The sequence below is a fragment of the Sciurus vulgaris genome (assembly GCF_902686455.1).
Source record: "Sciurus vulgaris genome assembly, chromosome: 8".
Lineage (NCBI taxonomy): Eukaryota > Metazoa > Chordata > Mammalia > Rodentia > Sciuridae > Sciurus > Sciurus vulgaris.
Window position 1 is genome coordinate 30901133 of NC_136468.1, and position 10452 is coordinate 30911584.

Genomic DNA, 10452 nt, shown 5'->3' on the forward strand with positions numbered 1-10452 from the left:
ACTCCAGTCAGAATTGGAATTATCAAGAATACAAGTAATAATAAATGTTGGCAAGGATGTGGGGGAACAGGAACAATCATACATTGCTGGTGGGACTGCAAATCGGTGCACCACTCTGGAAAGAAGTATGGATATGCCTCAGAAAACTTGGAATGGAACTGCCATTTGACCCAGTTATTCCATTCCTTGGTATATAACTCAAAGGACTTAAAATCAGTATACTGTAGTGGTGCTACCGCATCAGTGTTCATAGAAGCTCAATTCACAATGGCTAAGCTCTGGAACTAACCTAGATGCCCTTCAACAGATGAATAAAGAAACTATGATATATCTCCACAATGGGATATTTACTCAGCCATAAAGAAATATGAAATGATGGCATTTGGCAGTAAATGGATAGAGCTGGAGACTATCATGCTAAGTGAAATAAGCCAGTCCCTAAAAACCAATGTCTAAATGTTGTCTCTGATATGTGGATGCTGACTCATAATAGGTGGTAGGGAGGTGAGGAGTGGAGGTTCACTGAATTGGACAAGGGGTGGTGGGTTTGGGGTGGGAGGGGAATAGGAAAGACAGTAGAATGAGTTGGAGATCATTTTCCTGTGTTCATATATGAACACAAAACTGCTGTAACTCCACATCCTGTACAACCACAGAATGGGAAGTTATAGTCCATGCATGTATGATATATCAAATTATACCATCATATATAACTAAAAAATAAAAAATAAAAACAATTGTTCTGGCCCAGTTTGCCAGCTTGGAGTGTACTATGAGTCCGTGTCTCTCTTTAAAAATTTTCCTTTTTAAAGGAAATTAGAGGACTTCAATGTGCTTGCTAGTGCCTACCTCAAAATAAAAATATTAGCTACATAGAAATTGACATAGAGTTTCTCATGAAGCTTAAGATTAATCATGGTAACATACTTAGCACAATACCTCACACATATTTTGTTTCAGGTTTTAGTTTCAGTGGTATGAAAGTGTTAGTATTTGACCATTTTTGGTGCACACCAGAAATGTAAGTTTCATGTCAAAAAAACAAATGGTGTTCAAAACAGCAATAATGAATTCTTCTTGATATCTATTCTGGGTGGTTTGTTGTGTGGCAGTGATCTGATGAATATCTAGTTTTAGTCAGTGTCTAGATGATTCACTTTCATGGACATTAAAGGAGTTATTTTATTTCTTAGGTATGTATTAAAAGATCCCCAGGAAGCCCATATATAAGGCTCTATGAGGTCATCTTTTGCACTTCTATTTCTTAAACTTTATGGTGAGGTATATTTAAGAATATACATTTACAGCAGCATTAATAGTATTTCGTTCTTTTATGTTTTCAAGTACATGGTTTGTCTTCTCAAATCACACTTAGAAATTAACAGTGTTATTTAATGATATGTTTTCTCTATGGTATGCCTTTATTTTCTTTGAAGCAGTTAACTCTAAAGTGACTCATAGGACTGATTGACACCTTTAGTATGATGGTCATAATTATTTTATTTCTACTCAGCCAACATTCAAGTGTCCACTTATTATGAAGAATTGGAACAGTTCCATGAATCAGAAGTAGAAGGAATCCACAAAGTGTTTAATTCAATCATGATGTTTAGGAAATATTACTTTAATAATTCTAGTTTTATATTGCAAGAACTGTCCTTTTTGAACAAGTTCTTTCCTCTTTGAGATGGTTTTTCTGAACTTCATTTTTTAAATTATAACAAATATTTGCAAAGATGTAATTTTTCTTTCCCTAATGGCCTTTTAATCTGTGCAAGATTTGATGAAGCATTAAGTGCTGATCTTCTACTTTTGTGATTTTTTTCAGTCACTTTGGAATATATTCAATCCTTTATATACTGCTGAGATTTTAGCTTGACTGCTGAGTTCTCAGCTCTAAGAATTTCTTTGTTACATAGAGGAATTTAATTCCCCTCCTAGCTAATCTTCTACCTTACTTACAAAATTGTATGCACATCTCCTGGTGTAGCATGGACAGAAGTGCTAAAGCAGCAATGATTATGTAGATAGACGTGGAGACCCTTCAAGAGGAAAGGTATTAAATATACTTAACCTCTGTTCATGTGTGTTGGAAGGAAAAAAACGAGCCCGGTTTCTTCCCCACCTCCACCCGGTATGCTTCTGTTTTTTAATTTGGCTGAATTGCATGCTCTGTTGCACTTGCAGGTGGCATCCCTGGTGTGAACTTGGCCCCATACTTTCTTTAATAGGACAGACAGAGGAAATGGATGATATTAGCAAGCTCCCAGCATAGGAGAAGGGTTGTGTGTAGGGACTTTCAACTTGCTTTCCTCATACAGAGCTCATGCATCAGGCCAACTGGCCCCTCTCTTTCCCATCTCCTCTCTCACCCTCCTACTCCTCTCTTTGCTGAGCTGTTTACATCAGTGAGGCTGATCCCTCAGGATGCTCTGCAGTGACTAGTGGCAGTGGTTGCCTTCTTCCACACCAGAAGACCCTGACTTTCCCCTGCCTGTAAGCAAATATTCAAAAAGGGAAGAGTTCATGTAATGTGGAGGAATTTACATGTTAACTTTTCTTTTATGTAGTTCTTCAAAATTGTGTATACTTATGATGGTATAGGACGGTGATCCCTGAAAGTTTTATTATTGAAACAGTAATTGGCCAATGATTATCATCGTAAATGCAGCAAGTCCTACAAAAGTTGGAGTTGGTGTATTAATTCATTTTTCTATAAATATAGTGAAATACCTTAAGCTGGGTACTTTGTAAAAAAAAAAAAAAAAAAAAAAGAGGTTTATTTATTTTACAGTTCTGGAGGTTGACGGTTATGGTGCCAGTATTGGCTCTACTGAGGGCCATAAGTTCGATGGCATCAAGTCAGGAATGTGTCGGATAGAGAGAGCACATCACAGACAGTAAGGCGTGGCCAGGCTTGATCTTATAACAGCTCTTCTTGAGAAATAACTCAGGGTTCAGTGAGAACTACCTTGATCCCTTCCAAGGTCAGTGCCTCTGAGACCTAAGGACCTCCCGCTAGGCTCTGCCTCTTAAAAGTCCACCACTTCCCCACATTGCCACACTGGGAACTAAGCTTCCAACTCTTGAGCCCTTAGCGTGCACACTCAGACCATCACTAAACCAGAGCAGCCAGGTAGGAAGAAAAGGTAGGACAGAGTTCGATGCAAACATTGATTTTTGGAGAGATTCTCTCAAACTGGGAACCAGGTTCCTTCATCACTTCTTTTCAATTGTGTCCTGAAGCAGCTGATGATGGCCAGGTTTCAGTGGCCTTGTCCTCTCAGATTGTCTGTGGTCAGGGATTCAACTTCTCTGCTCCAAGGTGTTTGGTTTTTAAGTGTTGTGTTGTAATGCTGGAGCTGTAAAGTCCACACCATGGCCCTTTTTGATCCGTTCCCTGCTGACTTTTATACCTTCATTTCACTAAACTTCCTTATACATACACACTTCCTTTTTTACCAATGGGGGGGAAAAATCCCATTGTTACCTGAATATGCCACATACAAGTTTTCAGTATTCTAGCTCGGCCACCTTATTTGCCTGGGGAATTCTACATGCCTCCTCTTTTCCATCACCTGTCTGCTTCCCTTTTGCCCTCCCACTTCCTTTTCCCATGATTTTTCCATGTCATAGACCTTTCTGATATATAGAAATACAATGGAGAATGCCAACATGAAGGCCTTCACGTAGGTTAAGGTGTAATGCTTGAATTGTATAATGACAATTTCATAAGCATATAATGTTTAAAGTGTCCACTGAACTGTCAATGTGTGTGTGTGTGCATGCTGTAGAGTAAACAATGTGGGATATGTTGCTCTTGTGCATGAATTAAGTCTGCTTTCGGTATTTTCTGCCCAGTAATTTTACTAAATGAAGAAAATTATTATGCTCTCTGCAGGGTACATTCTTAAATTTAAAGCCATTAACTAAAAGATGGAAGGGATGAAAATATTCCAGATAATAAATGTTGTATAGGAGGATTTTTGAAGTTGGGGAGTCGTTTGCTCTCCCTCTTGAGCTGACTTCACTTTCACTGTTTACGTTTGAGTATGAAAGTGAGTTGTTGCCTTTTTAGTTCCAAGATAACTTACAGATAGAAAAATCCAAGTGATATCACATGTAGGCCATTTGTGGCGAATATTCATATGGAGGAAAAATTTCTGCATATATATATATATATATGTTTATAATCCCCATGTGTTCTATAATATTTGTGGAAGTTTTTATATGGTTTTATCTATGTAGTGTTATTTGTTCAAAAATTTAAAAATACCTAATAATTATTTATTTATGATCTGGTTTTTGTGTGTTTATATCTTCAATTTACACATTTTTGAAGTTGCCAGACTACTGAGGCATTGCTACTAAATATCTGTCATCCTTACTGGTGAGATGGGACTGCACAGAGAAGAAGAGATAACTTCTTAATTGGGTTCTGACAAGCCTATTTGAGAAATTAACTTGAAATGATAAAAAGTGATAATGTCAAATATGTTGAAAATAGCTGTAGGATCAGTCATATTCTGAATTTTCCTAAATGAATTTTCCTCTTTCTGGGCTCCCCTCAACTCCCACCTCTCCCAAGAAGCACAGTATTAGAGCAACTAATGCCCTTGATCCCTCTCCACCTTTGCCTCCCTCAGTGATTTACCTGGTAGATGAAGTTGGAAGGGAAAATCAGGCCTGCATTCCTTTCATTTAGTGCTTTCTGTTGCTGGGATCCTCAGTGCCATCTGGTCTGCTAGACCGTTAACTTAGAGTAGACTCACTATCGGAGTCAGGTGGGGTGGTACTCTCCTGCCTTTCTGGTAGTGATTGGGGTAGAAGGGTGGTGGCCTTCTTTGTGGAGGGTTGACCACCCATTTGGGGTTACTTGCAGCTTGGGGGTGTGCCAACAAGAACATGAAAGGGAAGGATTATAGGTCCATAATCTTCAAGAGTCTTAGAGCCAAATTGGTTCAAATAGCACACACAGTATGTATATCCTTGGTAACACCTGAATGGGGTCTGGAGCAGGCTATTTTCATAAGAGAACTATTTCTGTATCAACGTTTATGAATAGTCATACTGAATGGATAGGTTGTTAACAGTCATTGCTTGAGATCTTTTATATATTTTTAAAAATTTTATTACATATGTTTCTGGGGTACAGTATAATGTCTGCATAGAGTTTGGAATGACTAAATCAAACTAATATATTAACATGTTTCATCTTGTGTACTTATTTGTTGTGGGCAAGTTGAGAAAATTTAAAATTTACTTTGCAGCGATTTTGACATAGCCAAGTTTTGTTTCTGCTCTCAATGAATGTGTTGAAAATTTAATAACAAAAAAGTTTTTTATATTGAAATTTATGTCATTTAGTAAAATTTATATTTATATTTATATGTCATTTAGTAAAATTTCAAGGAAAAAAAACCTTGTCACTATTGTTTCTGTTAGTGTCTGGGTGAACAACCTTAGTTGTAGATTACTGAAAACAAACCTAGTGGGTTTTTACGTTGGAAATTTGTACCAAAGTATGTGCTTGGCTTTAAGTTGTACAATTTGCTTCTTTTTCTGTTTTCATTTTTGTTTGGGGGCTATGGATTGTGTGGGGATTTTAAGGTTTATGCTAAGTGAAATCTTGACCATGGCAGATAATTGCAACTGATTGTGTCCAAGGGAAAGGAGGTCTGTTTGAAAGGCAGGATTATTTACTCGGTATCTTATGGGACTGTGACCTTAGTTTGGACTACGTGTGTGGAAGATAGGGTCTTTTTGTGTTTATTTGCTACTTTTCAAGGAATAAATTCCACATGGGGTATCAAGGAACCAAATAGAGATTCATCCCAGTTCTACCAACTGGGTTGTGGAAGAAGAAACCTTATTGAGGAAGTGAGGTTATGAAGCCTGATCAATCGAAGTGGAGACTGGCTGCCAAAGTCTGGAAGGATATTAAGATGCTTATAATCAGTTTAGGATTAAAATCTAAGATGTATGCAGAATTCCTATACATCAGTATGAAAAGGCAAATGATCCCCAAACAAATGAATAAGGAATATGAATGACAATTCCAACAATAGAAAACCTGAATGGCAAGGAAGCTGCTCTTCATGTTGCTGTGATACATTGCCATCAGCTGAGTGAATTAAGATAACAAATACATTTTCATACAGTGCTAGAGAAGTCTGAAATCAAGGTGTCAGGAAGATTTCAGACCCTTGAGGATTGCCAGGGGAGAAGCCTGACAGACTTCTTGAGCTCTTAGGACTGATGATATTATTTCAGTTCCGTGGATTGTGGTATAAACTGTAGTGATGCATCTATAAACCAAGGGACACCAAGAATTACTGGCCACCCCTGAAGCTTGGAGAGAAACTAGGAGAAGATTCTCCCCAAGGGTCTGCAGTAGGAGCCAACCCTACCAGAACCTTGATTTTGGACTTGTAGTCTCCAAAACTGTGAGAGATTAAATTCCTGTTGTGTTGAGTCTTCCATTCTGTGGTACTTTCTTATAGCAGCCCTAGGAAATGAACATACCTCCAACATGTTAAGATTTGTTGAGTTGGGTGACAAATACTCAATTGTTTTATCTTTTGTTTTACAAATATTGCATCTTAAAAATATTTTAAAGCAAACCACTAGTTTTTTGAATCTTCTGTAATTAAACTTTATGATGGCTTTTATGAATAAAGTAGATGTATGCATAATTGGCAAAATGGACAGTGCTCCAAAATTTACAGATGGACTCATAGCTGGTGCTTGTTGGTTAACCCCAACAGTGCATTTCCTGTAGTAAGTCAAGGGTTTTAAATAAAAAGGGGCAATTAACTCAGCATGGAAAATATTTTTTTGGCCAGTATTCAATATGGAAAATAATTACATATTGGACCTACTCATAGAAAAACAAAGGTACTTGGGCTTTGAGACATTCAGATAAACATAGTTATCCACTAACTAGTTGTGTGGTATCTAATATTACTTGGTTCCAGTTTTTTCAGTTTATTGAATGAGATTCTAATAGTATCTATGTCATTGCATTTTGATGAATTTTAAAGTAGATAAGACATAAAGTGCTCACCAAGGATTTAGTAATGACTTAAATTTAAACTTTTGATACCATCCCATTTATTGATTCTTGATTTTATTTCTTGAACTTTAGGAGTTTTGTTTGGGAAATCAGTTCCAAAGCTGACATGATGAAGATTTGACCTATATTTTTTTTTAGTAGGTACAGGTTCTCTGGTCTAATGCCTATGTCCCTGATCTATTTTGAATTGAGTTTTGTGCAGGGTGAGAGATACAGATCTAATTTCATTTTGTTACATATGAATTTCCAGTTTTCCCAGTGCAATTTGTTGAAGAGGTTATCTTTTCTCCAATATATGTTTATGATGTCTTTATCTAGTATGAGATTATTGTATTTATGTGGATTTGTCTCTCTGTCTTCTATTCTGTACCATTGGTCTTCATGTCTTTTTTGAGCTGATACTATGCCATCTTTACTATAGCTCTGTAGAATAATTTAAGTTCTGGTATTATGCGTCCTGCTTCACTTTTCTTGCTGAGGATTGCTTTGGCTATTCTGGGCCTCTTATTTTTTCAAATGAATTTCATAACTGCTTTTTCTATTTCTATGAAGAATGTTTTTGGAACCTTAATAGGCATGGCATTAAGTCTGTGTGGTGCTTTTGATAATGTGGTCATTTTGACAATATTAATTCTGCCTATCCAAGAGCATGCTAGATCTTTCCATCTTCAAAGGTTCTCTTCAATTTCTTTCTTTGGAGTTTAGAGTTTCTTTAGTTTTCATTGTAGAGGTGTTTCACTTCATTTGTTAGATTGATCCCCAAAATTTTATTTTTCTGAGGCTATCGTGAATGGGATAGTTTTCCTAATTTCTCTTTCAGTTGATTCATCACTGATATATAGGAATGCAATTGATTTATGGGTGTTAACTTTATATCCATAAATGAAATGTTACCAAACTAAAGAGCTTCTTCACAGCAAAAGAAATAATCAAGAATATGAGGGGCTGGGAAGATAGCTCAGTTGATAGAGTGCTTGCCTTGTAAGCACAAGGCCCTGAGTTCAATCCCCAGCACCCAAAAAAAAAAAAAAAAAAAAAAAAAAAAAAAAAAGAATATGAAAGAGAACCTATAGAATGGGAGAAAATCTTTGCCATCTATACTTCTGATAGAGCATTAATTTCCAGGCTATATAAAGAACTCAAACTTAACACCACAAAACCAAATAGTCCAATAAATAAATGGGCATAGGAACTGAACAGACAGTTCACAGAAGAAATATGATCAGTCAACAACTGTATGAAAAAATGTTCAACATCACTAGCAATTACAGAAATGCAAATTAAAACTACACTGAGATTTCATCTCACACCAGTCAGAATGGCAATTATCAAGAATACAAGTAATAATGTTGGTGAGGATGGGGAGGAAAAGATACAGTCATACATTGCTGGTGGAATTGCAAAATTGGTGCACCACTCTGGAAAGAAGTGTGGAGATTCCTCAGAAATCTTGGAATGACACCACCATTTGACACAGTTATTGCACTCCCTGGCATATTCCCAGAGGACTTAAAATTAGCATACTATAGTGATGCTGCCATGTCAATGTTTATAGCAACGCAATTCATAATAGCTAAGCTATGCAACCAAATTAGTGCACTTCAGATGAATGAATAAAGAAACTGTGGTGAATCTACACAATGGAATATTACTCAGCCATAAAGAAGAATGAAATGATAGCATTTTCCAGTAAATGATGGAACTGGAGACTATCATGGTAAGTGAAATAAGCCAATCCCCAAAACCCAAAGGCCCAGTATTCTTTCTGATATGCAGATGCTGACTCGCAATAGGCAGTGGGGAGCCAGGAGTGAATGGAAGTTCACAGATTGGACAAAGAGTAGTGGCGGGAGAGAAGAGGGATAGGTATGGGAAATATTTTCTTATGTTCATATATGAATATATGATTGGTATAACTCCACATCCTGTTCAACCTCAAGAATGGGAAGTTATTCTCCATGTATGTATTATATATAAAAATACATTCTACCATCATGTATAACTAGAAAGAACAAATTTTAAAAATTTTAAAAATTGAAATTTTATTATCATTATTGATACCATTTACATCATGAGTTATTTTTATCCAACCAATTATAAGAGTGCTATACCTGAAACATTAGCTAGTACGGTTTGTAAGGACACTATACTAATCACTTGAGAGGAAGGACTTAGACCTGTGCTTGTCATTGGATTTCTAGTCTGCTGTTTATCTCTTCCTTACCTCTGGTAGCCTAACTTGTTGTATATGTGTTTTTCTTTTGAACCATGAACATGAATAAGCAAAATCTATGTTAACTCAGTTTCTTGAGTTTATCAGGGACTCTTTCTATAACTTTTTCAGTGGTGCTACTAATTGTTTAAATTTTATTAAATTTAATATATGAAAAGAGTAATATATTAAAATATTATTAATATTTTATTATTTAATATATTATTAAATATATTAAAAGAAATTTTCCAAAGCACTTAACATGCAAATGTAAGTAAAGTGAGATATAGAAAATCAAACTAAAATCTTAAGACATTAGGAAAAATTCAAGCGCAATAAAGAGTATGGAAGCAGTGATTACTATGTCTACTTTATATACTTTTAGGTAGAGACTGCAACTCCTATATTTTCAAATTAACAACATCACTTGGAATATCAATCATTTAGCTTTCCCACCTGTTATTTCTTTAGTGTAACTTCAGTTAAATAGACACCAAGTAGAACAGTAGTAATTCACCTCTAGGTCTTGTCTAGAATGAGTTTTTTTTTTTTTTTTTTTTTAAGTTAATTATTCTCTTCTACTTTTTCACATGTCAGTAAGCTCCTCTTTTCTCTGAATCTCAGATTAAATTTTGAGTCATTGGTGACATGAATGTTCTGCTTGCAATTTGACATGAAATAGTATTGTAACAATTAGTTGGTAAAACAGGGCTCTTTGTCAACATATTGAAGAATATTGTGCCAGAAGATCCAACCAAAAGCTTTGCTGCTTTGTTCTAGTTGTTTATTTTTAATGGGAGGTCTGTGGGTGTGCAGGAACAAAAAAACATCTTTTGTTTGAAGTTGGCCTGTACCTTCATGGTGAGCTCTACTTTCCTGCTTTCTTTAAGAATCATAAATTTTTCATTCCCAATAGGCAATAAAATATTAGTTGTTTACCTGAACACGTTGACAGGCATTTATAGAACAGATCACTAGTGATCAGAGTGAATGTTAGTATGTGAAAAATCAATACCAGTATTTTGGTACATTAACATAGAGACTCCTTTAGAATCACAGGACTGAGAACATCCCTTAAATACTTTGTCATCATTCTTATCTGTTAAGTAAACAAATTATTAACACTCTGAGGGACAGATAATAATGGGTGGGTGGTGGTGGTTAG

At 35.9% G+C, this 10452-nt stretch overlaps 1 protein-coding gene across 9 annotated transcripts in view; it reads left to right on the forward strand.

Moving 5' to 3' along the window:
• CADPS2 (calcium dependent secretion activator 2) overlaps positions 1–10452 on the forward strand; it is a 556850-nt gene that overhangs the window by 176472 nt on the left and 369926 nt on the right. The window lies entirely within an intron of this gene.